Source organism: Ursus maritimus, unplaced genomic scaffold, assembly GCF_017311325.1.
Source record: "Ursus maritimus isolate PB19 unplaced genomic scaffold, ASM1731132v1 scaffold_21, whole genome shotgun sequence".
NCBI lineage: Eukaryota > Metazoa > Chordata > Mammalia > Carnivora > Ursidae > Ursus > Ursus maritimus.
Genome location: NW_024424564.1, coordinates 14831448 through 14855375, shown reverse-complemented (window position 1 = coordinate 14855375; position 23928 = coordinate 14831448).

Genomic DNA, 23928 nt, shown 5'->3' with positions numbered 1-23928 from the left:
GATATTAAAAACATTTTACTAAGATGATGTGTCTATAAATAGCATGTCAAGCTATAACTCTTTGTGATCATACTTCTTTTATGGTTATACAAATAAGAAAAAATACAAATGATTTTAAGTATGAAAGAACAAATGAACAAAAATAATAAAATATGACAATCACATTGTTTTCCTAAAACCGCCAACTAAGTTCTGTATTCTGCCCTTGTATTTTGACTTTAGCATGTTACATGTAAGTGATGAATCACTAAAGTCTATTCCTGAAACCAATACTACACTACGTGTTAACTAACTTGAATTTAAAAATGTATATATGTGTATACAAAAAGTGGATGATATATAACATGGTATTAATATTAAATATTTGTTGTTAGCTTAGCATAATCAGATCACATACACAACCAAATAACCACAAATATTAATTTTAATTATGTCACTAACTTGGTATTAACATTCTTGTTAATATATCTTTAGTAGTGTGTAGCATTCTGAAATATGGCACATGCATATTATATTTAATCATTACTATAAATGGGAAACATGAAAACATTTTGAAAGTTTGTGCTTGAAAATATTGTACCTAGAATCAATGTACCTAGGACTTCAGCATTATTCTGTATTTTATTTTATGGGTTTTGACTTAGGAATGCCTGAGTGAGTCAGGTCACTGAAATCTGACTCAAGTCTCTCCTCTTTTCTTCCAGTTGAACTTCTGAAAAACGTTGTTCATACAGCACATAGTGATGTCATTTGGCTAAACATAGACAAGTCCACTGTAATTAAATATGCTAGAACGTGCTTTCTTTTGAATTGTCATCATAATGAAAGATTACAAAATATGCCATTTTTCTTTCTTTTTTTGTAGATAACATGTAAATCTAAGTTAAAGGAAACTTGCATACTGTGATGCTTCAAGAATACTTGAGAAAAGCCTGGTTAAATATAAAAGAACGTATTAGGACAATTTTATATGCTTCTTAAAGAATAAAAAAAGTTTTGTTATTTTTATTTTTGAATATTTATATTTTCCATCAGCCTTTACAATATTCAGTGCCGGGAATGGCCAGCAGTCCCTGTACTGATGGAGGAAAGATTACTCCAAACTTTGCTGTGAAAGAGAGGAGAAGGCAAGGGGGTCAACACTCACAGGCAGAAACCCTTTGCTCTTCTTTTCTCCTCCTTTTATTGGTCCTTTGGGATAATCACAAATCCTTATCACTGTTTCTCAAGCAGGTGATGTGTGACAAGTGTCTTACTGAAACTGAAAGGATCTATTTACGGGAAAGATACGATATGCTAATTTGCATGGTCTTCAAGTTCTGCTAAACATAGCCTAGGGTACAATGCCTACATCTCTTAGATCACAGGGCAGCTGTTTGGGCTAAGAAAGTTTCAGGAAGGTGACTCCCCATGGCATTTCAAGATCATAGTGGTCATTTAGGCCTCGGCATTGTAAGGGCCTATGCGCTTCTGTGAAACATTCCCTGCCCTCAGCGGCCTCCGTGTTAAATTTTAGCAAGCCAGTTATTATGGCCGATTTTATGTTGTACATTAGCCCCAACAATTCAGCATTTTAGAATGCTAGAATTTTCATTTCTCCATAAATGTCCTATATATTCTTCTATGAAGTCTGTTCTAAAAGGGGCATACTGCTAGATAATGCCTTATATTGATGCTTAAATACAAATATAAATATAAATGCTTGGGGAAGTTCTGGTGGTGGTGAGTCTGTAGAATGTAATATTTTAAGAATTAAGTATATGCAAAATAAAAGAGGAATGAGAAATGTCAGTGTTGTTTTTGGATTTGATTAGCATTATCTTGGAAGTTGTAGCCTATTGTGTAAGTTCAAGTAATTCCAGGTTGGAATTTCAGTTATGCCACTTAGAAACTTGACTTTGAGGAATTTCTTTAATCAGCTGGAACTTCAATTTCTTTACACATCAAATGTGATAATATGATTATTTTGAAAATTAAAATGTTTAACAATTATATTGTACTTAACACAGGGCCCAGACTGGAATTCACTAAAAGAGTGTGATTGTTATTATTGGAAACAGAACTTGTGTTTGGTTTCCTAAGACAAATTAGCATCCATTCTTTTCTTTGGTTAATGGGAAGGGGTAGATCAAAGTAGGGAAGAAAATACCTGCTTTATCACTTTTACAGCATTTATACAAAAAGTTTTGTGTAGTTAGTTGTTTAGACCAAGGGAGTAATTTTTCCATGGAAACAAAGCTATAAATGGTAGCTAGTTCCTCATACAAACCCAGGGAACTCTATTTATGCCATAATGTAGTTAAAATAATGTGTAATTGTAATGGAAAATAGTAGGGAAATAATACTGTTGCAGTACTACCAATTAAACAAAACAGAGAAAAATAGAATAAAAATTAGTTCTTTTTATTGAATTATTGGACTGACTGAAAACATTTAATTAAAAAATGAAGGAATGATCACCAAAGATTTTGTAGAAATTCTGAGGGTCACATTTTCAGAGGCTTTTCAGAATGATTACACTGCTCATTAAAACTAATCTGACATCATTTTGTGTTCTTTTATCTTTCTTTTTTTCCACTTCAAATACAATAAAGAGATAATTAAGAGGAAAAGAGAAAATGAATTAGAGAATCTATTCTCCAGATACTGAAAGAGAGAAGGAGTTTGGGATAGGAGAGAGGAAAGGCAGGTTATTGAAGAGGGAAGTGGGAGTTTATTGAGAAAGAAAAGGGGAAAGAGGGTATACCCACTGAGCAGAAGAAAGATACAAAGGAATAGTGGAAATGGAAGAGAGAGGAGTGGAATTTGTTGAAGAGTTATATGCAATGTGAGACATGGGGAAAAATATTTTTAAAAAGAATTAATCCATAGTATAAAGATTTTACTGCAGTATGAATCAGCCTACTGCAAGGGTGACATTTCATTAATATCTTAAAATTTCTAAAAAAAAAATACAATAATTTTTCATTCTGTAAGAAAAAGGTGAACACAATGGAAATCATTGACTGTTCTTAAGTCCATCAAAGAACTGAGGTCATGGGACAAACTCCCACCCAGAAATTTGAAAAATAGGACAGTACTGAGAATCTTAGCCCAGATCAGCTCACCAGGAGCAGAAACTCTTAGCCATATATTGGTAGGAACCCTTACATGGTAATTTTAACAAACTGTTGGAGACAGAATAAAAAACTCTTGGAGGACCCAGTTTTAGGGGGCCCTTTTAGTTTTGTGGGTTTACCAACAGGAATCTCATTGGGTTCTCAATATGATGATCCTAGAAAAATCCCCTCATGTTTCCTGTTCTGGATAGATGGGATGTAAACATTTAAAAATATATCCAAAACTTCCCATATAGCAGATGCTTGTTAAAAGGAAATTAATTTATTAGTGCCTTATTAACTGGGAAGAAGGATACTAGCCAACTTCAGCCTTTCTAACATACCCATCTCACCTAAGATAAGAAAAACATAGTCCTAAGAAATACTTCTGACTGTCACAGGGCATATACTTAGATCTAAGAGACTGAGAATTAATCATAAGCTTACAAAACACTTTCTCTACCCCACACTTTACCACATCAACCAGGTTCCAGTATAATAACAGAGGATTATAATGGAAAGAGCTGTGTGAGTGAAGAAGTTCTTAGAGAAACCCACAAACAAGGGAGAAAAAAAAAAAATCCAAGGACACTGTAGGATACAGGCCTCTCACACCTACAGCCACACCAAATATTAAACACAGCCATGATCCTATCTAGATTACCATTAAAACTCATGTTAAAGCCCATTTACCCATTTTCGTTACCCAATATGTTATGTCCAACTTTTGACTATAAATAAATAAATAATAAAAAAAACAAGGCATGCTAAAAAATGATCAAAATCACAGTTTGAAAAGACAAAACAGGCATCAGAACCAGACTCAGTTATGACCCAGATTTTGGAATCACCAATAGATAGGGAATTTAAAATAAATATAATTGATAAGTTAAGGTCTGTAAAGGGAAAAAATAAATAGACAGCATGTAAAACAAATGAGTAATGTAACCAGAGAGAGGGATAATCTAGGATAAAATTAAAAGAAATCGTTAGAAATGAGTAACACTAACAAAGTGAAAAATGCCTTTGATGGTCTCATCAGTAGACTAGACACAATAGAGAAAGAAACTGAGACCTTGAAGCTAGAAGAATGGAAATTTTCCAGACTGAAATAGAAGAGAAAACAGAATGAATTAAAACAACAACAACAACAACAACAACAACAACAACAACAAAAACAAGACCTGTGGAACAGTAACAAAGGGTATGACATGCACATATATTTGTAATTGGAATACTGGAAAGGAAAGAGAAAGAAACAAAAGAAATATTTGAAGCAATAATGACTAAGAATTTTCCAAAGTTAATGACAGACACCACAGTGAAAACAGGGAGCCCAGAAAACAGCAAGCAGGATAAATATGAAACAGTCTATACCTGGGCATGTCATATCCAAATTTTGGAAAACAAAAATGAAAAGAAAATTGTGAAAGAAGTCATAGTAAAAACAAAACAAAAATGCCTTATATATTGAAGAACAAGGATAAGAATGACATTCAGCTTCTCTTCATGAACCATACAAACAAGAATAGAATGGAGTGAAATATTTAAACTCTTGGAAAAAAACCCACCGATCTACAATTCTGTATGCAACAAATGTATTCTTCAAAAGTGAAGGAGTCAAAGACATTCTCAGGCAATAGTTGAGGAAATTTATCATGAATAGACCTGTCTTGAAGGAAATATTGAAAATTCCTTAGAAAGAAGGAAATGATACAAGTCAGAAATTCAGATAAACATAAAGGGTGAGAATGTTGGAAACAGATTATAAATTACTTGTACTTCCTATGAACTGTTATTTGAAAGTGGACTTAGATTAGTTGTAAAGGTATAATAGATAAATTGAAACACTAGGACCACCAGTTTAAAATAAAAAGTATAATTGATATGCTAAGGGCAGAGAGAAAATGGAATCATGTAAAATGCTCAATTATAATCAGAGAGGACAGGAAAAAAAAGGAGGGGTGAAGATTGAAAAAGAAATAGTGAACATGTGCAACACATAGAAAACAGAAGCATAATAAATATTAATGAAACTATATGAATAATCACCTTAAATGTAAGTGGCCTAACTACAGTAATTAAAAGACAGAGACTGTCAGAATAGATTTAAAACAAAAGCAAAAACAAGACTCAACTATGTGTTGTCTACAAGATACCTACTTTGAATATAAAAACCAAGACTGGTTAAAAAGTAATGGTATGAAAACATAGAACATGCCAATAGTAAATCAAAAGAGAGTGGGAATGACCATATTAATTTCAGACAAAGCAGGCTTCAGAGCAAGGAAAACTATCAGAGATAAGGTGGGGAATTACTTAATGATTATAAAGTGGTCAATTCTCCAAGAATATGTAATAATCTTTAATATGTAGGCACCCGGCATTAAAGCATCAAAGAATTACAAAAGGCAAAAACTGATAGAACCACAAGGAGAAATAGACGAATCTATTATAGTTGAAGATTTTAATACCTACTCCTTTATCATTAACTGATACCAGCAGACAGAAAATCAGTAAGGATGTGACTTGAGCAACACCATTAATCAACTGTATTTAATTGACACTTATAAAATGCTCTATCCAACAACAGCAGAATAAGATCACATGGATCATTTACCACAATAGACCACATTCTGGCTCATAAATCACACCTTAACAAACTTAAAAGAAGAGAGATAATACAAAGTATGCCCTTAGACTACAATGGAATTAAATAGGAATCTGTAACAGAAAGATAGCTGGAAAATTATATATATGTAATTATATAATTGCATATATATATATATGTTTGTGATTAAACAACACAAATTTAACACATGTGGATCAGAGAAGAAGTATTAAGAAAGAAAATATTTTAAATATTTTAAACTAAACCTAAATGAAAATGCAACCTATCAAAATTTGTGGGATGCAACCAAAGCAATGATTAGAGAGAACATTAAAATACTGAATACATGTTAGATAGAAAAACAGAGCTGAAGTCATCACTTAAGCTTCTACCTTAGGAAACCTAGAGAAGGGAAAACAATTTAAGCCTAAACAAAGCAGAAGAAAGAAAAGAAAATAAACAGGAAAGAAAAGACATGGAGTAGAAACTTTGACACTGAAAACAAATGAAAATAAATGGGAAAAAAAGAATGAAAGCAAAAGCTGGTTCATTGAAAAGTTAATTAGAATTGGTAAGTCTGTATCGTGGATAATAACAGAAAAAAGAGAGAAGACATAAATTACTAACATCAGAAATACTAACATCACTACCAATACCAGGGCACTAAAGGATTAAAAAAATATTATGTGAAACTCTATGTTTACACATATGACAATTTTGGTTAAATGGGCCATTTCTTTGAAAGACATATACTTCCAAAACTACCAGATAGAGAAGTATAAATTTGAGTAGGGCTATAACTATTAGAGAAATTGAATTAACACTTAAGAATTTTCTCCAAAAGGAAGGCATTAGGGCTCAAATGTGTTCACTTGTGATTTCTAGCAAATTTGTTAGGAAAGAAAATGATCCCAATTTTCTACAATCTCTTTCAGAAAATAGAAGCAGAGGGAACACTTTCTAACTCATTCTATGAGGCCAGCACTACCTTAATAACAAAAACAAATAAAGATATTGTAAGAAAGGAAAACTACAGGCCGGTATCTCTTATGAAGATAGATGCAAAAATTCTCAACAAAATTTTAGAAATAGAATTCAACAAATTATATACTAAGACTAAGGAAGATTTATTCCAAACATGGAAAGCTGGTTGCCCACTCAAAAACCAATTAATAAAATCCACCAGCGAATAGGCTGGGTAAGGGTGACAAATCATATAAACATATTGATTAATACAGAAAAAGTATATAACAACGTCCAATACTCAATCAATTAAAAAGACTCACCAAACCAGGAATAGAGAAGAACTTCCTCAAGTTGATAAAGAACATATACAAAAACCCTGCAGTTAGCATAATACTTAAAGGTGAGAAGCTGAATGCTTTCCCCTTAAGATTGTGAACAAGATAATGGTGTCCTCTTTACCACTTCTATTCAGCATCATATTGGAAATCTTACCTTCTGCAATAAGGCAAGAAAAGTAAAACAATAGGTACAGTTTGAGAAAGAAGAAATAAAATTCTCTTTGTTCACAAATAGCATGATGGTCTATGTAAAATATAATAAAGAAATGATCAAAAAACAAACCAACAACTTCTGGAATTAATGTGCAACTATAGCCAAGGTCACAGGATACAAGGTTAATATACATAATTCAGTTGCTTTCCTTTACACCAGCAATGAACCATGAGAGTTTGAAATTAAAACACAGTACCATTTACAAAGGCCCCCCAAACCAAATACTTAAGTATAAATCAAACAAAATGTATACAGACTCTATATTTAGAAAATACAAAACTCTGATAAAGGAACTCAAAGAATAATTAAATGGAGATATATTTAATGGTCATAGACTAGAAGACTCAACATTGTTAAGAGGCCAGTTGTTCTGACCTAACCAATGCAATCTCAATCAAATGAAGCTATTTTATGGAGTTTGCAAACTGATTTTAAAGTTTATATGGAAAAATTAAAGACCCAGAATATCTAGTACAACACTGAGGAAATTAAAAAGAAGAGGAAGGGGAAGGAAGGCTGACATTGCCTGACTCAAAGACTTACTATAAAAATACAGTGGGTCTGTAAGAGAGGAAGATGGCAGTGGGATAGGAAGACGTAGGCTCACCTCATCCCATGAACACAACTAGATAACTTTCAAATCATCTTAAATATCCCAGAAATTGACCTGAAGACATACAGAACAAACTCCACAAGTAAAGGGAGAGAAGAAGCCACATGGAAGAAGGAGCAGAAGACATAATTGGCTTTTCTAACACACACAAGAAGGAAGAGTCCTAGAAAAAAATGCAGGATGGAGGAATTTATCCCAAATGAAAGATAAGGTAAGGCCATAGCCAAAGATCTAAGCAAAACAGATATAAATAACACGTCTGATGGAGAATTTAAAGCAACAATCATAAGGATACTCACTGGGTTTGAGAAAAGAATAGAAGATATCAGTGAGACCCTTACCACAGAGATAGAAGAGTTAAAAAAGAATTATGGGGTACCTGGGTGGCACAGTAAGTTAAGCAGCTGACTCTTGATTTTTGGCTCAGGTACCATGTCCAGCTCTGCACTCAGCCGGGAGTCTTGAGGAATCTCTCTCTTCCCCCTCTGTCCCTGCCCCTACTCATGTGCTTTCTCTCTCCCTCTCAAATAAATAAATCTTAAAAAAAAAAAAAAGCTAAAACAGAATCAGAGATGAAGAGTGGAGTAAATAAGATCAGAAACAGCTTCATGCAATGAACAGCAGGCTAGAAGAAGCAGAGGAATAAACTAGTGACGTGGAAGATAAGGTCGTGGAAAGTAATGAAGCTGAACAAAAGAATGAAAGAAAAATTATGCAACACAATAAGACTTAGGGAACTCAGTGACTCTATCATATGTAATAATATTCCTATTATAGGAGTCTCAGAAAAAGAAGAGAGACAAAGGGGACTAGAAAATTTATTTGAAGAAATAATAAATGAAAACTTCCCTAATCTGGAAAAGGAAATGCATCCAGATCCAGGAGGCACAAAGAACTCCCATCGAAATCAACAAAAGGAGTCTAACACCAAGACAAACTGTAATTAAATTTGCAAAATATTCTGATAAAGTAAAAAATCTTAAAAGCAGCAAAAGAAGGACAAAAGAAGTCCTTAACTTACAAGGGAAAGCCTATTAGGCTAGCTGGAGATATCTCAATAGGAATTTGGCAAGCCAGAAGGGAGTGACATGATATATTTAAAGTGCTAAATGGGAAAAATATGCACCAAGAATACTCTATCCAGCAAGGCTGTCATTCACAATAGTAGAGGAAATAAAGAGTTTTCCAAACAAAAACCATAGGAATTCATGACCACTAAACCAGCCCAGCAAGAAATATTGAAGAGGATTCTTTGAGTGTAAAGGAGAGACCAAAGGTGATAAAGACAAGAAAGGATCAGAGAAAATCTCCAGAAACAATGACAAATAATAAAATGGCAATAAATACATATTTATCAATAATTACTCTGAATGTAAATGGACTAAATGTTCCAATCAAAAGACATAGGGTATCAGAAGGGATAAAAAAAAAAAAAATAAAGACTTATGTATGTTCTGCCTATAAGAGACTCATTTTATTTTATGTAATTTATTTTTTTAAAGATTTTATTTGTTTGTTTGACAGAGAGAAAGACAGCCAGCGAAAGAGGGAACACAAGCAGGGGGAGTGGGAGAGGAAGAAGCAGGCTCCCAGAGGAGCAGGGAGCCCGATGCAGGGCTCGATCCTGAGCTGAAGGCAGACGCTTAATGACTGAGCCACCCAGGCGCCTCTATAAGAGACTCATTTTAGACCTTAAGACAGCTGCAGATTGGAAGTGAGGGGATGGAGAAACATTTATCATGCAAATGGATGTCAAAAGTGAGCTGGAGTAAGAATAGTCATATCCAACAAACTAGATTTTAAACCAAAGACTATAACAAAAGACAAAGAAGGACATATAATCGTAAAGGGGAAAATCCAACAGGAAGATAAAACAATTCTGAATATTTATGCACCCAACATGGGAGCACACCAATATATAAAACAGTAACAAACATAAATAAACTAAATAATAACACACTAATAGTAGAGGACAGTAACACCCCATTGACATAAATGGACAGATCATAAAAACAACAAATAGACAAGAAAACAATGGCTTTGAATGATACAGTGGATCTGATGGACTTAACAGGTATATTTAGAACATTCCTTCCTAAAACAATAGAATACACATTTTTTTTCAAGTGCACATAGGACGTTCTCCAGAATAGGCCACAGAACAATTCTCAACAACAACAACAAAGATTGAAGTCATATCATGCACCTTTTCTGACCACAGCACTATGAAACTATAAGACAACCACAAAGAAAAAATCTGGAAAGACCACATCAGCTGGGAGAAGACATTTGCAATACCTATATCTGGCAAATAACTGGTATCTAATTTTTTTAAACTCCTAAAACTAAATAAGAAAACAACCCAATTAAAAAGGAATGTGGTATCATTCAGCGGTAAAAGAAATGAGCTAGCAAGCCATAAAAAGACAAGAGAAACATCAAATGTATATTGCTAACTTAGAGAACCCAATTTGAAAAGGCTATATATTCTGTGATTCTAATAATATAATATTCCAGAAAAGGTGATACCGTAGAGAGATTAAATGTTCCTGAGTCCACAGTGATATAAATAAATGGTTAAATAAATTAACGAATAGGTGAGAAGAGACAAATCTGCATAGAAGAATTAAAAATAAATTTATATATATATTCTACCCTAAAGGAAGAGAAATATAATTTTCACTCAAGTGTGGGTTGCACAGTGACTTCATTCCAGGGAGTAAAGTATGGGAATGGAAGAGGGGAGAGAAAAATAACTCTATATCAGAGAAACTGGAGAAGCACTAATATTATAAGTCAACAGTTTTGATAAACAGACCTATCAAGGTCAAAATCAAATCATGTTGATATATGATGTGATGAAAATGACAGTTACTTCTATGTAATTGTCCCCCAAATCCATAACCCCAATCAAATCATTAGAAAAACATCAGGCAAATTTTAATCGAGGACAGTCTACAATATATCTTTTCAGTATTCCTTAAAACTGTCAAGCTCATCAAAACTAAGGAAAGTCTGAGTAGCTGTCATAGCCAGAGAAGCCTAAGGAACCATGACAACTCAATATTCTTTGAAATCCTGGATAGCATCCTGGAACAGAAAAAGACGTTAAGTAAAAAGTAAGAAAATCTGAATTAACTATGGACTGTGATTTAACAATAAGATTTCAATATTTGTTCATTAATTTTAAAAACATACTATAGTAACATAAGATATTAATAAGGTAAACTGTGTTGGGGAGGGGGGGAGGTATATGGGAACTCTATGTGTTATATGCTCAATTTTGTGTAAATCCAAAACTATACAAAACATAAGGTCTACTATAAAAAAATTAATGTATTTAATAAAATATTTCTCATTACAACTAATGTTTCATTTTCATTTTTTTTGTAACAGTCTGAAAAACAAGGTCCTGGGAAGAAGATTAAAAGAAAAAAAAAGTATGGGGAAGTTGACCTATACATTCCCACAGGAGATGTAAGCCTAAATTAATTGGCTTGCCTTTAGGATATTTTGTTGCAGATATTTTCATTGCCTTGAGGGTGTTTTAAGAATGGGAAAGCACTGGGTGAAGCATGTGTATCATTCCAGAATGGAAGATACATGTAATAACTATGTTTCTAACTAATAAATACCATACTGTCTCTATTAATGAAGAAAAAGTAAATCTTTAACAAACTTCATTGTCAGTAACTTTATCAGATGAGGAAATAATGGAGAAGTGTAGGATACATTATTCTTACTATCAGAAAGATACCAATACTAAAATACAAAGTTTTAAAAATAGCAGTGGTTCATTTGCTGGTGTACACACACACACACACACACACACACACACACACACACACACACACAAATACACACACACTCTTAGAGTGTAGAAGTACTTAAATAAGGAAAGGAAAATGTGGAAGTCTGTAAGCAGTGCTCAGGGAAGAAAAGATATTTTACTTAAATTCTAGAAGTTATATTTCATCCAAGCACCCATCAATTCCTTCATTGTTTCAAACATTTATTAACTGGCTACTACAAACCAATCTTACCTAAACCCTGGAGCTAACCAAAAAGAGAATGACTCCACTTCATGGATCTAATGATTCCAGTGGGATACAATAGGTAAAAGCTACTAGATAAAAAGTATGTAGTAAATTATTTAATTCAGGTAACACAAATGCCATAAAGAAAACAAAACAAGGGGGCACCTGGGTGGCTCAGTCGTTAAGCATCTGCCTTCGGCTCAGGGCGTGATCCCGACATTCTGGGATCGAGCCCCACGTCAGGCTCTTCCGCTGGGAGCCTGCTTCTTCCTCTCCCACTCCCCCTGCTTGTGTTCCCTCTCTCGCTGGCTGTCTCTATCTCTGTCAAATAAATAAATAAATAAAATCTTAAAAAAAAAAAAAAAAGAAAGAAAACAAAACAGGGTATTTGTATGGACAATGATCAGATGAACGTGTTTTAGATAAAGTGATCAGGAGGAAGTGTCTACAAAAATTGAAATTTAAGTGTACAAATAATGAAGAGAAGTTATTATTGTGAAGATTTTGTGGAGGAGAATACCAGGAAAAGTGAACAAAAATATCAAATCTGTAAAGTAGTAACTAGCCTTGCTAGTTCCAGGAGTAATGAGACTGATGTGATTAGAACAGTGTGCTAGAGGAGAGTCTGCATTGACAAACTCAGTGAGGTAGCTGGTTGTTAGACCATGTGGGTTTGCACACCACTGGAAAGTGTCTGGATGTATTCTTTGTGAGAAAGGAAGCAATCAGGATTAATGGCAAATAAATGATATGACCAGATTTAAATATTTAAAGAAATACATTGACTGCCATATAGGTTACAGACTGCAGAAAAACAAGGGTGGAGACAAGGTGACCAAATTTATACTACTGAAATGTTTAAGGCGATAGTTGAGAGTGGTAGGTAGAATATAATAGAATTGGAAAAAGAAGTGGTCAAATGTTGAATGTATTTCTGAAAGGAGATAAAAAATAATTTGCTCAAGAATTAGATAAGGCAGTGCAAGAAAGATGACACCAATTTGTTTTGATCTGAGTTACTAGATACACAGACTTGGCAGCTGGGGAAGACAGGAGAAAAAAAGGATATTTTTTGTAGACAGTTGACAAGTGTTATGTTTTTAACATTTGCTACTTTAGATATTTATTAGACATGACAGTTTGGAGTTGATTGCTTACTATTTTACTAATATCCATTATGTATTTTCAATTTGGCTGTAACTCATTGAAGACAAGACCATTTCTGTTTTTCCAACATTATCTGTTACCTGTAAAGGACATAATTGGAACGAATATATAATAGCTAATGAATTCTAAATTTAAATCTCCAGCCTGGACTTTCACCCTAAACTACAGATACATATTTTTAACTATTTACTGGACATCTCTACTTGATGTTTAATAGATATCTAATACTTAACATTTGGAAATTGAGCCTTTGATATTCTCTCCCAATCTGATCACCCAATGGTGTTTTCCATCTCCCTCATGGTAACTCCGTTCTCCCAATTGCTCAAGTCATAAAATTTGTAGTCTTTGATGATTCTGCTTTTTCTAACATACCACATGCAACCCATTAACAAATTTTATCAGTGTAGTAATGGTATAGAGTAGAACAGTAACCAGCATTTATTCAGCATTTGTTTACTCCTCCATGTCTTTACTACTACCTTCATTGCTACACTTCCAGTCCAAGCTACATTGCTGACACCTTGGTTTTTGCAATAGTCCTGGAAATGGTTTTCCTGCTTCTTGATTACATACAATCAATATATTCTCAAGGGCAGTTAGAATAACACAGTTAAAATGTAAGGTGGATACAGTTGCTTCTCTGATGATTTTGAGGTCTTTCATCTAAATCAGAATTAAAGTCAAAGCCCACTGTTAACCTTCTTTGCTAATTTCTGTGTCTCTTTTCTACTCACTTTGCTTTAGCTGCTTCGACTCTTGAGTATCTCTAGATCCTACTAGTCAGTCTCCTTTAGCCTTTGCTCTTCTAACTCGATTGTTCCTTCCTAGATATTTCATGGCTTGCTGATTCATCAGCTTCATTTCTTCACTCAGATATCACGTACTCAGTGAATCCCTTCTGGCAAATTCTCTATAAAACTGTAATTTTCTTATTTCTTAGAATTTCTTTTATTTAGCTTTATCATTTTCCAAAATAGTTCATATTCATCTTTTGTTTGTTTGTTTACTATCACTAGGAGGAAAGCCCTGTAAGGATTGCAATATATCCATTGTTCCTAGAAGATTTTCTGGTACATCATCATTCAAAAATTATCTGTTGAATTGAAAGAATAAATTCATCATCAAAGATAATTTGCTGAATTAATTTAAAACAGGCTAAATTTGGGGTGCCTAGGTGGTTCATTCAGTGGACTCTTGATTTCCGCTTAGGTCATGATCTCAGGGTCAAGAGATCTAGCCCCACTTCTGGCTCCATGCTTAGCAGGGAGTTGGCTTGTGATTTTCTTTCTCGCTCTCCCTCTGCCCCTCCCAGCCCTACACACTCTGTCTCTCTCTCTTAAAAACAAACAGAAACAGACTAAATCTGATGTCCTAACATTTCTTGTCTCAGTTAATGTGACTCATTAAATTATGGCACTAGTTTTGTTACTGTAGTCAAATTATTTTATGTAATTATGTGAATTGAAAGTTTGTTTAGAATAAAAATTTTGTTAAAAGCAACACACAACTAATGAATCATTGAACACTACATCAAAAACTAATGATGTACTATATGTTGGCTAACTGAATATAATAATAAAAATTAAAAAAATAAATAAAACAACTTTCTGCTCAAACCTAAGTAGCTATAGGTTTCAAAATGATGAATAGTATTTTTTTTGGGGGGGTTGTTTTCTAAACAAGAATACTGAAATAGATCATGGCAGGAGAATGGATTAGTGTGGTTAAAGTGAAGAAGGAGAAGCTACAAGAGACACATTGAGTTATTTCTGTATTACTGACTCCAACATAGCAAAATCAGTTTTTCTTGTGTCCCTTCTTTTCTAGTGTACCTAATTTGCTGAATTCTCTGCATTTACTGATGCTTTCTTGCCAGTCTGACCCCCTGCTAGAAAACTTACACTAGTCACAAGATTTTTTTTTGGGGGGGTTGGGGTACAGCCACCTGATCTTTTTCTCTTTATTCATACTTCTCCTACATTGAGTTTCACAATACCTACCTAATACGTTCTTTAGTACAATTCTCTTCACTACACACTTCATAATACATTTTATTTCAATGTAATCTTTATAATCTCACCTAATAAGGCCACTGAACTCTAGGAAAAGTTTTTTTCTCTTTTACATATAAAATATTGAGTTTGTTTATCTTAAAAGAGCCAGCTCAATAGATTACCCCCATCTGTCTTGCCTGACGCACCTAACCATAATTCCTCACCTTGAGCTGTTCTTTATCTGTCTTCGCATTGTAGTTTATTAACTCAGTCCTAACATCTCTCATATATTACAAGTATTTATTTTTGTTTCTGTCATCCCAGATATATAGAGAAATCTTTGAAAGAATAGCTTAATTCATTTTCATGTTTGCATTGTTGTCTGGCGTTGCGTAAGTACTGAAAAAGAAAATGTTTTTACAGTAGCTGCTTTCAATTAATTTAAAAAAGTACAGTTAAGATTGCTAATGGAAGGAAGGAAGAAAGAAAAGGATGGGAGGGAGGGACAGAGGAAGTGGTGTAGTGCCTGGGTGGCTCAGTTGGTTAAGCGTCTGATTTTGGCTTAGGTCATGATCTCTGAATTCTGGGATTAAGCCCTGCACCTGGCTCCTCATTTAGTGGGGAGTCTGCTTATCCCTCTCCCTTTTCCTCTGCCCTTCCTCCCACTCCCATGTGTGAACACATGTGTGCTCTCTTTCTCTCTCTCAAATAAATAAAATATTTTTTAAAAATAAAGGAGAAAATAACAATGTATTCAAATTTCCGTAATTTCAGATATAATAAATTTGTACTATGAAATGTTTGTACATAAATATATTCTGTAGAAATATAAAATAAACTAATACAGTTACTTGTAAAAAAAAAATCAACCCATGATGAGAGTTAAACAAATAAACAAACCCAGCTATTTATCATCTTGAACCAAATCAAAACACTGTACCTTAATGTATTCTGTATTCATAGAAGTGAATTGGAATTATTTTTCTCTTAAATGCATACATTATTAAATTTCACAGTTTATTTTTACAAAATCAAGTAGGGATATTACATGCTTAAATTGGCAAATGTGAGATACTGAGTTGTTTTTCTCCCAGAAATTTAGATGGAAACTAGATTGTTTTTCTTCATTTTTATTTGTTTAAATAATGACATCAATATTCTGCATTAAATTTTGGTTAGAAGCTTGGCTTTGAGGGAAAAAAAAAGTACTCTACACAATCAAGTTTTAAGACAATAAAGGTCCAAACCACAGATCTAAGTATTCTATAATTTTATATCACCTTTGATATGGCTAAACACTGCATATTTACAACAACAAAAAAATCCACTGACATCACTTCTATTTGTTTCTCCAATTTGGCTGCACTCTGACTTTTCCCATCTTCAGCAGAGAGCCAACCCGCCGAGGGGAAGCCTTGACACGCATCCAGCTGCTGATTGGTATATGCCTCACAGCCTGAGTGCTGATTCTTTCTCTGAGAAATTGGAAAGGCTGCTACAGGATGCTGGGAAGCTTTAATGGAGAAGAGGTAAGTGAACAGATTGTCCTTTAGAGCTGGCCACATTTCAGTTTCCCTATTGAAGAACTGACTTCAAGAAGGTTTTTGTTTTCCTCTCTCCCTTTTACTCTTTAGTGCTTTGTTCTCTCAACCAAAGCATCCCTATCATGGGTATTGTGGGTCTCATATTTTATTCTGATTCAAGGTACATAGCCTTATTAGCACAATGCCACCTGGCTGTGTTTTTAATCTCTGTTGGGAAGCCATCTACCTCCCACATGGTATCAGGAGGATAGTCTCTTGATAATTCCCATGGATGACCTAATGGGACACTCTTTATGGATTAGGAAGCTGTCCAGTGCTCAGTATTTCTCTGTCTCAGCAAAGGACAGTCCTGTTTATATTGTGGGAACAATAACTTGATTTAATTTTTCATCTGCCTTTTTGAATAAGTACTCTGGTGTGCAGAAAGGGAACAATTTTAGCTTGTTTATGCTTGAGGAACATTGTGAAGTGAAGGAAGCACTGTATTGGAAGTCAGAAAATTTGCATTGTGTTCTTCCCTCTGTGTCTTCCTGGCTGGGTGGTCCTCTTTGTCTTGCTCTGGGCCTCAGCTGCCTTTACAGTAATGTAGAATGATAACCTCTGCCTGTGTAAAGTGGGCCTGCACTAATTAATATGAGGTTCTTTGCAAATCTGTGTTTCAGTCACAGTAAAGATAAACAGGCTTATCTGAAATGTACCAGTTCTCAAAATATTCCCCACCCAGAGTGGTAATAGAAATGCAGAAAATAGTCCCCACCCAGAGTGGTGATAGAAATGCAGTTTATTGAATGTTTACTCCCTATCCAATATGATAAAGGCACAGAAATAAAATATTGAGCAAAATCAACGACATTCCTAACCTCACTGAGATTACTAAAGAAATGAAGGGTGATGCGCTAGGTATTGTGATTGATTAGAATGCCATGTGCTGGCCACTTTCTTTATGTTTTGAGTGTTCGCATTGTGAACAATTACTTGTTCTCTCTGTCAAAAATATCAGAATAAATGGAAGTGCTTAATGAGATTTTCCTGCTTTCTCAGAATTAGCATTAAGAACTTTATCTAAGTTTATGGAGATATGGAGAACTCTACTTACATTTCGAGTTCAGAGAACCTCCAGCTCTTTTTTCCAAGCCAAGGGGCACCAAGGATTAAAAGAACATGCAAATGTACTCATCTCCTAAGAAAAGAGGTTCAAGTCATAGGAGGATACTATGTACTGGAAGAGAAACCATCCTTTATTCCTCTCAAATCTCTTTTCAGCAGTTCTTTTCTTTGGAGAGGGTGTAGGTTCTGCGCTGCTTTTTCTATACTAAACAGCAGAGTGAAGAACTCTGTAATGCTAAGCCAGGTGCATTCCCCCACCATTGCTTTCTCACTCTGCTTAAGACATGTTGCAGATGTTCTCAGATCTGGGAGATCTTCCAACCTTCCTCAGTGTTCTAGCTCCACACCCCCTACTCAGATTCAGTACCAACCATGAGGATGAAAAAGGCCAGGAAGCTTCTTGTGCTTCTGACTTCCTACCTATCGCTCCCAGGCATTTAAACTGTTTTTAGATAGGTGGAAATAACTGGTCTAACTGGTTAGACCCTACTCTCCCTCTCTGGTACTTCCGTTCAGAAACAAAATGCCTTCTTCCTCTTTAATGTGCACCAACTCCTTTTGTATATAACATGACTGTCATTATGACAGGCAGAATTCTAAAGATGCATCCCTCCCTCCAGATTCCTTTCCCTAGATTATTCAATCAAACAGTAACCTAGGTACTGCTGTGAAGGGATATTGCTTCTAGAATTAAGGTTGCTAATAGGCTGACTATAGAATAGGGAGATTATTCTGGATTTTCCAAGTGGGCCCCATGTGATCATATGACCTCTGAGAAGCAGAAGAGGAAGGCCCAAGAGTGAGGCAGAGAGATGTAGTAGCATGGAAAGCAGGGGAGGTTTGAAGCTTAAGATAAACCAGACTCACTGTTGCTGGAAGGAGGCCACTTGGAAAGCACAAAGAGAGATGGGGACTCTCGGAGCAAAGATTCCTTGTTGACAGCCAGCAAAGAAATGGGGATTTCAGCTGTACAACTACTTAGAATTGAATTTTGCCTGAATAAGTCTGGAATTGGATTATATCCAGAGCTTCTAGTAACCTTGCCAACATCTTGATTTTAGTCCTGTGAGGTCTGTGACAGATCTGATCTACAGAAAGTATCAGGTAATAAATTTGTGTTGTTTTAAGCTGCTAAATCTGTAGCAATTTGTTGTGGCAGTAACAGAAAACAATACAGTCACATCCTCCTCCTGCTCCAAGGTGTATTTGCCTTCCTGTCCCTGAGGGAAAATTGTAGAAGTAATGCAGGAAGCTGGATCAGCAAAAGGAAAAACAAATTGGTGGGAGGCAAAATATTATTCCCTTTATACTTTTTAATTTTATATTGATGTGATGACTCTATAATTAGATTATAAAGCAGTTGACAGACATTATATACAGAGTAGGTTCTAAAATTGTGTGTGTGTGTGTTCATGTGTATAAGAGAAAGAGAGAGGTTTGGATTAATACTTCATATATTCTTATATGAAAATATTAATTGAACTTTATATAGTCAATCCAATATTCTTTCAACTGAACCTCATTAAAATTCCATGAATTAGGGGTGCCTGGGTGGTTCAGTAGGTTAAGCGTCCAATTCTTGATTTTGGCTCAGGTTATGATTTCGGGGTTGTGAGATCAAGCCTCATGTTGGGCTCCCCACTCAGTGGGAGTCTGCTGAAGATTCTCTCCCCCTCCCTCTCCTTCTTCCCTTCCCCCTGCTCACATACACACACTCTCTCTCTCAAATAACTAGATCTTTAAAAAACAAAACAAAACAAAAAAAACCTCCGTGAATTAAGTATCCTTCATGTGTTACATATAAAGAAATAGGCCTAGAAATTTTAAGTGGTCTGCCTAATGTCAATGAGATGAAATCTGCAAAATGCAGCAAACTTTAGGGGACTTAAAAAATTAGGGGACTTGTAAAATTAGTGAAACTGCAAAAGTAGCCTGAGGTGACTAGGGTTGGAGAAAACCAAAAAGATAGCTTAGCTAAGTGCAGGAATACCAAGGGGTAGGCTGCATCTCTTTGTCATGGTAAGAGTACATGAGTTTTCCATTGATTAAGGGAACATCTTGTTTGCTATAAAGCTTAAGTTGTCTTATCATTATTTCAAAGTGAGGTGCCTCCTGTGGCAAAAACAAACAAACAAACAAACAAGAAAAACCCAACCTGTTAAGTAATACCACCAAGTAACCTAACAAATGTTAAGCATAATTATACTACACAGTCACTATGTTAGTGGCTCCTCTGAGGAGCATTTAAACTTAAAAAAAAAATCTTCTTGTAATAATTTTTATAGGTGTGGGTGAGAAGTAGAGACAAGAGGGATAGCTTAAGATAGATTTTCTGTGCAGACCAAAATCCTGTGGTACCTTCTGTATAATCATACATCTTTCTCCTAAGGCAGCCAGCATTTGAGTACCTGCTACAGAGAAGTAAATGAAAACTAGTGAGTATTAGCTGGAGAATTAGTAGCATCCCACACAATGAGGAAAACAATTTCTGTGCCACTAATGTGGACTTTCATTTTTCTTCTTCTTCTGCATCTTTCCAACTAGAACAATAAGTGCAAGAAGGGGTCTTTGGATAAGAGCAGATATTGTCTCCACCCATACTAAGCTAGTGAAAGGAGGACTTTGAATCAAATATGTGATCAAAGTTAAAAAAAATGATTGAAAATTTGTGGGCTCAAATGAGAAGCAGTTATAGTAATCAGCTACACAGTGGGAAGGGAGATTTCAAAGATAGTAGAAAGTATTTAGAAAAAATAGGTATATTTTCTACTTATAATTTAATTATTTTCAATTTATTGATCAAACTTATTTCATATTACATTACATGAATTACATATTACATTATTTACATCATGAACTGTGTGTCTATACATAAGTTTGTGCATATATATATATATATATATATATATATATATATATCCAGGAGTAGCCTACTAGAATTTTCACAAGATAAATTTCAGATTTGTTGAAATGCTCCTCAGATGAATCATTAAGTCTGTTTATGCAGTATAATTGTATTTATAAGTAATACACAATCCTAATTTTTTATATGTGTAATATTATTCAAATTATCAAAGCAGCCTAATAGCTTTGTGAGGTGAGGAAACAGAGGCACACTGAGTTTAAATACCTTGTGTATCTCCAAATTATAAAGTATCAGAACTAGGATATGGACACTTGACATTGATCACTGGGGCTTTTGTGCCAAACTTCTTGTTCATGGAAAAAGTATGAAAGGTTCAGATCAGAAATTCAAAGTTCACGGACCAATCACAGTTAATGAAAAACTCAACTTACTTTTCAAACATAATACTTATTTTTGACAAGCCCTTGTTCATTGCCTTGACACATGATAAACAATTTAATATTATTAACTTGGAAAAAAAGATACATTTCCAATACTTTCTTTGAGTTTTGCCTCTCCTTCCTTTCCTCTTTTATTGAGGTCCCAGGTCCATGGGACTGGGCAGGAGGCTGCCCTGTGGGCAAAGAAAGAGCTGGTGGCAGGGCCTTATTTAACCTTTTTGGAGCACAGGTGGTTGGGTGGCTGCATTTCTTCTTCTGTCAGTTGATTGTGCAGGGGTGCATGGGAGCCTTAACACTTGGGGCAGATCATCTTGTCACAGTTGTACTTCTGGGTGAGCTGGAGAAGGCTCGGTGATGCTGCCCTGAAGGACAAGCACCAAGTACATGGTGGGACTCTTTCTGGATACTGTAATCTGAAGGGTGTGGCCATCCTCCAGCTGTTTGCCCCACAAAAATCAGATGCTGCTGGTCAGGCAGGGTGCCCTCCTTGTCTTGGATTTTGGCTTTGATATTCTCAGTGACATCACTGAGCTTGACCTTGGGGCGGTAGGGAGACAATTGTCTTGTCTGTCATGTCTCACAAAGATCTGCATACCTGGGTCTGCCTCAAGGCCACCACCAACACCACACTCTGACACCTTGTTCCTTCCCTCCCCTCCCCTCCTCTCCCCCCTCCCCTTCTCTCCCCCCTCCCCTTCTCTTTCCTCCCCTCCCCCCCTTCCCTTTCCCTTTTCCCTCTTCTATCCCTCTAGAATTCCTACTAGATTTATGTTAGAGACTTGCATTTGATACTCTGTGCCTCAATGGTTTTTATCTTCCAGTCTCTTTCTTATTATCTTGTCTTTCTGAGATTATAGTGATATAATAGATGTGTAGGGATTTATTGAGTAGGTACTCAGCACATGTTTGCATTCACAACAGCCTAAGATGCAAAGGCTATTACAATTTGTGTTTTAGAGATGAAGAATCTGAGTGTGACAAGGAGGTTAAATATTCAAACCAAATCAGTTTGACCTGTGCTAATTCCTGCATTTACTTCTGGTTTCAGTTCATTTATTTTCTCTTAGCAAGATTGAGTAAAAATATAATTTCAATGATTATAGTTTTCCATTTAAAGATTTTCAAATGATTAATTGTTAATTTCTCTGTACTTTAAAACTCTTACTTATTTTTTTAGTACTAGGAAGCCTCTACATTTTGAGAACTTAAGCTTACTTTTTGTAAAATATTGTACTTATGATTATTAGATTTCTACTTCTGTAGATGTAAAGTTTCCTACATATTGATTACTCAGATATTGAAAATTCTCTGTTGTTCTTCATCATGCACTCTTTACTAGAGTAGTAGTTTCTTAACAGCCTCAATAAAAGCTTTTTATGATATAAGGAGCAGATACCATGCTATCAGTTTGTTTCCAGAACCTTACCCTCTGCAGATCAGCAATCTTGGCCCTGTAGCCACACGTGACACAGACCAAATACCTATTTGTGGGTGCATTTACTTTGGCCCTCTGAATATTCAAATTGGCACATGACGGCTTCATCCCAAATTGAAGAGCAAAGGTAATTCAGCCAAGGTAATTAATTAACACTGGTGTTTTGGTTCTAGGGATCATGCAGGAAGCCTGGTCTCCTCACCCCACCCTGCTCTCTGTATGTAGAATCTTATATTGGTCCCAAGCTCCTAGTGGGTTAAGTTTTTGCCACTCCTGATTCTTTGGTATTTCCCTATTTTGGCCCTTAGAATTACTTCTTTCTTTCATTTTTAAATGTTGTAGTTAAATTTTTTTTTAACACAACCTATGAATTAGAGTGCATAAAGTTCTTTTGCTGTTTTGGCCACTTACACCAAAATTTCTTATGTTTTAATGAAATGAGGTTATATCAGGATCTTTAAGCATGCAATAGTGTCCATTTATATACATTATTGTTCTGTTTATGTAGAATTTCCACACACAGTTTCAGGACTTGTAAAAAAACTTTTTGTGATACGTTATTTTTATTTTTTATGCAAATCATATCTGATTCATGGTTTGGAAGTTTTTAAAATTTCTACCACTTTGAAGAAAATAGAGTCTTATTGTCTATTGGTTTTACTGCTAAAAAGCAGACCAAGGAAACATTATAATATATGAATTAAAGAAAGAACATTGAACATAAATATAGACAAATGGAACTCTAATAAAACAGGAAGATTTGGCCACATTAATCTCTTTCCTCATTAAACTATTTAAGTCTTTATTTTTTTAAGGGATTTTTACTATTTCTGAAAAAGGAACTCTGTAAAAATAAGATAATATAAGCACTAAGTTGCAAATTTTGTTCTTATTTAAAAAATATATATATAAAAGATAAATCATTATATTATTCTTATTTTGTATTTATTCAAAATTTAGAACTTATTAGTTATATTTAGAAAGATTCTTATTCTCAAGAAGAGTGTACAAATGGTTGACTTTCCCTCAAAATTATTTTACCTCTTCCAAATATTACATTAAAGGTAAACAGTAAAATAATATTGTTTTCTAATTTTCCTTATTTCCTCTTTTTATCTAATCTTTCAATTGCCAACTGGCCTATTTACATTGATATGCTATTTTATAATATAATTAAAACAAAAACCTCCAAGTAGATTACCTTTCAATATCCTTTCAAGTTAAAATTATACATTTGTTTTCACAGAAAATAAAATAGCATTCAGTTCTTCGAATAAAAACTATTTTAGTATTCAATATTGTACTATATTTTTTAATTAAAAGGCAGATGAGGGGCAACTGGGTGACTCAATTGGTTGAGTGTCTGCCTTTGGCTTGGAGCGCCTGGGTGGCTCAGTTGTTAAGCATCTGCCTTCGGCCCAGGGCGTGATCCCAGAGTCCTGGGATGGAGACCCACATCAGGCTCCTCTGCTGGGAGCCTGCTTCTTTCTCTCCC